The sequence below is a fragment of the Nannospalax galili genome, unplaced genomic scaffold (genome assembly GCF_000622305.1).
Source record: "Nannospalax galili isolate Female #2095 unplaced genomic scaffold, S.galili_v1.0 scaffold918, whole genome shotgun sequence".
Lineage (NCBI taxonomy): Eukaryota > Metazoa > Chordata > Mammalia > Rodentia > Spalacidae > Nannospalax > Nannospalax galili.
In genome coordinates, this window is record NW_008343216.1 from 2,697,865 (window position 1) to 2,702,444 (window position 4,580).

The 4,580-nt window shown below is 41.1% G+C and overlaps 1 pseudogene; it reads right to left on the reverse strand.

Annotated features, from left to right (window-relative positions):
• Positions 1 to 425: 425 nt before the first annotated feature.
• Positions 426 to 4,080, reverse strand: LOC103739130 (annotated as a pseudogene).
• Between the last annotated feature and the right edge of the window lie 500 nt (positions 4,081 to 4,580).

Genomic DNA, 4,580 nt, shown 5'->3' on the forward strand with positions numbered 1-4,580 from the left:
TCTAAGTTGAAAAAATTCCAAAATATTTCTAGTTCCAATCATTTCAGATAAGGGAGTTCAGTTTTTATAGTCTTCCCTTTAACTCATCACTCACTGAAAAAGTCCTCTCTCTTTACTCCCAATACTCCCAATAGTCCCAAGTACATTTTTCCATGTTGCTGCTTCAAATACAATATCATTTTTACATATTTTGCTATATGGTGGATGTGATGGGTCAATTTTATGTGTCAGCTTGGCATAGGCTTGTGATGTTCGATTAAACATTCCAAATGATTCTGTGAAGACATATTTTAGATGAGATTAGTAATTAAATCTGCAGACTTTCATAAAACAGATTGCCTTCTGACTTCACCTAGTCAGTAGAAGACCTGAATAGAAAGTTTTGTTTTTGCTTTTATTTTTTTAATGTTTGATCAGGTCTTTATTCAAATAGGCTGTCTTTGTTTGCTCTTTGTGGAATAGACAGATTTTAATAGGTTATACAGCAGGCTTCTTTTTCTTTTCGTCCCTCGGCTTCTTGACATCCACAGGCAGCTTTGCTTTGTTCTTCTCCATAGACTTCTTGCTTGAGTCCCCTTCTCTTCAGGGGCCGCCCTTTTCTCTGTCACCCCCCTCTCTGATTTGGCTGCCAGTGCTGCTGCTGCGGCTTCGTTTCTTCACCCTGAGTTTGTGATTTCTGGCCTTGCGAAGAATGGTGCTCCTGTGAGTAGTCTTTGCATATGGGTTTAGCTTCAACAGGATTCTCAGGTTCTTCAGTGGATTCTTTATCAGGACTGCAATGAATCTTCTTGCGGTGCTCGGAGGGCTCTGGATCTCTGGGCTTTTCAAGATTCTGCTAAAGTCTGTATTCATCATCTTATGCATGGGAAGGTTATAGTTACTCTTAGGGAAGCAGCCTTACCCCAAGTCCCATACAACTCATCGAACTTCCCGAAAGCACTTTCAGTCCAAATGCAGAAACCTCCCACATGCCCACCAGGAGCAAGTTTCAAAATGTTCAGCTTGCTCACATAAAGCAGAGTAATGCCAAGGATGCTTCAGAAGGCCTTGATGATAGCATTGTCCTCATTATGGATGACGCAGGGTCTCCTGCGCTGGATCCAGAAGCAGTGGTTTCTCTTTTTGCCTTTGCCAGCTCTCATTCCCTGGGAGGCATAGCCCTTTTTGATGTCATTCCAGGCTTTAAGTTTCTTAAGAAGCAGAACAGCCTCCTTGGTCTTCTTGTAACCTTCAACTTTGTCTTCTACCACCAAAGGAAGTTCAGGAACTTCTTCAATACGATGACCTTTACACATGACCAAAGCTGGTAAGGCAGAGGCAGACAGGGCAGAGCAGATGGCATATCGCTTTTGGGTTTTGTTCACTCTGTGGTGCTAATGACGCCAAGCTTTGGTTGGAGCAAACATGCAGCCTTCCCAACACATATTTCCAAAAGCACCTTGGCCTGAACGGTGGGTCCCACCACCTCGAACTCTGGGAATTCGAGCCACAGCTCTCTACTTCTGTGCACTCTGCCGTACATGCTAAGTGAGTCCTATTCATTCAGGTGTTTGCACCCAAATGTTCTTCACTGTAAATGCATACACTGGAGTCTAGTCAGCCCATCCAGTGTTCGTATGTAAGTCATATTCTCCTTCACCCAGCAGCAATCAGTCTCAAATAGTTCTCAATCTAGTGCTGGCCCTCTACCTATTTCTCATCTCTCCTTTGGGCCCTTGTTTAATTGAGCTAACATGGGATCCAAGTTCAACACTACCGCTACCACAGGCTCACATGAGCAACTCTCCAGTAGCCCAGAAGTCTCTACTTTCCTGTGTTCATGAACCAGCCCTGGCTCTTACAATCTTTCTACCTCCTTTTCTGCAATGGTCCCTGAGCCATGGGTGGGTGAGGGTCCATACAGGAGTCCCATCCTACACTCTACAGTTTCTTATTCTCCAAAACTTGGCCAATTATGACCTTCTGTGTGTATCACACTCCAAAGTACACGGAAGACTCACTGGTGAGAGTTGAGGGGTGCATTCACTCTCTCTCTACTCCTTATTCCACTATGTTCCATGAACCTTAGTTGTAGACATTCGACTACACATATGTCACCAAGTACTGGGCATCTCCCAGGCATATGTTCTCTGTGCCTGACCAGATGTGCAACTCTGCAATAGCCTCTATCTGTTGCAAAAAGAAGCTTCTTTCATGAGTTCTGTATGGCATGCCTGTCCCTCTAAGGGAGGTCTCTTCTATCTGGCACTGCATTCCCTGCCAAGCAGCTCCCAGGTATACATATGCATTAATGTTCAGACACTCCATGTGTATTTCTCATAGGATTTCTAGGGCATCACTTTTCCCTCTAGGTTTCCTAGCCCCCCAAGATTCATTCATCTCTACTCTTTTTCTCCCATCCAGCTTCCCTCCTCCCTCCCTCCTTAGTCACAGTGCCCAATTAACCCCACCCTCCCCCCAATACCTCCGGACTCCAGCCATCTTTCCTCTCCTGACTTCCCTCCCTCTCCCAAACCTTGGTCCCTTGCATGTCCCTCCCCCCCCTCCCTGCTGATTATTCCCACTTTTTCCACCTCCCTCAGGTAACATCTGTTCCCTACTATCCCCCCTTTCAGGTTGTTTCTTTTCCTTTATCTCCATGTATCCCTTCCCTTTACCTGGCTCCTAGTGTTATATCAGAATTTATATACTCACATATAAGGGATTGGTGCTATAATTGAAAATGAGGGAGAACATATGTCACTTGCTTTTCTGCATCTGTGTTACTTCACTTAGTATAACACTGTCTAGCTCCATCCATTTACCTGAAAATTTCATAATTTCATTTTTCTTACTGCTGAGTTACCAACTAGGATGGCATTTGGCAACAACAGAACCTGCTACCATAACTAATGTCTGCAATTCTCTTCATATTTAATTCATGGTGACAGTACAGTGCTTGATATATATGCTGTGTGTGCTGCAAGTGCAGCCATTATTTTTTAGTATTATTAAAGAAGGATGCACAGGAGAGGGACACCAAAGTTCTCACAGAAATGTCTTTAGAGCATTTCTCCTTCTAAGTTATTGGCTGCAAAAGCTGTAAGTTTCTATGCCATATAGTAACACTACCTGCAAAAAACACCGAGAAAAAGAAAACAAAATTTTCATGGTTCCTTGTTTGAAACCAAATGCTTTTTGTCCTGGTCAATTTGTACAGTTGTTTAGGAAGACAGGAGAGATGGAAATTGAATAGACGACTGTCATGTTCTATAAATTCCTTCTATCCACAGGTGTGTGTGTGTGTGTGTGTGTGTGTGTGTGTGTGTGTGTGTGCCTTGCTAAGATTTTTAAAGTCATTTAAATCTGGGGGAAATATGCTGTGTCATAGGTTAACTTAATTGCTCACACATTTTTCTAATACTAAAGTGGTTAAGCATTTTTCCTTGTATTTACTGACTATCTGGGTCTCATTTGATAATTGTATGCATATTTTTGTCCTCTTTTTCCTTTTTTGTTTTTTTTTCATTTTCTTTGATTTATTTAATAACTACATGATTAGTAGAAGCATTTCATTAGAACAGGATTGACATAGTCAATAAAAGAGTTTCCAGAGCAAAGATGCATCTCTTTCAAAATTGGCTGTAATTTTTAAGTTCACAGTGTTGAATCAATACAGTTATACATTATTGTACTCAGTATAAACCCTATAAGATATAAAACTGAATGAGGTTTTAACCTTTAAAAAAGATCTCCATTTCATTTTAGAAGATACTGTTTCATACAGAAAAACTCATTTTCAGTGCAAATAACACTTAGATGTTTGCACATGAATCTCTAATCTCTGTATGTCTGATTATTACTAGTCACAGTCAGTTACTTTCTGGGATCCTTGGCACCTCAGCATGGATATGAAATCAACAGGTAGATTTCAGTGGTAAAGTCTTTCATATCTACTAATTAACATGAAGCAAATTTTTATGGTTCTTCTGCAAACATAACTCATTTTTTAAATGATTGATTTTTGTGTGTGTGTATTTCAAAACAGATCATCCCAAACAATGTTATTCATCTTTATACCTGCATCCCAAAAGGCACCATTCCATAGCCTCCCCTCAACAACTGGAGCCCTTCTACTCTGTTCCTTGAATTAGTTGTATGTGTAATTTGTCAGTAGGTTATTGGACTAATATGGTTCCCTCTGTTTTTTTAAAAACTAGCTAGGCATTATTTATCTCTCTCACTGACTAACCCTTCAACCATGGTTTCCCCATTTAAAGTACCCCATTTTTCCCATCTCTTCCAGAATAATACCCTTCTCCTATGGTCCCACCTCTCTTGAGCTCCTTCTTTCCCTTTATCCCCGAGGTTCCTTGTATAACCCTCCCTTCCCCCTCCCATTTAAATAACCCCATTTTTATCCATATCTCCCTTAGTAACACCTGTTTCCTACTGTTCTCTCTCAGGTTCTTTCTTTTCCTTTACCTCACTGTTTCCTTAGCCTTGTCCTGGTTCCTGCAGTTATGTCTGTTTGCATACTTATTTATCAGAGTCTGATCCTAGGATCCACATATGAGGGAGAACATATGTCGATTTTTTTT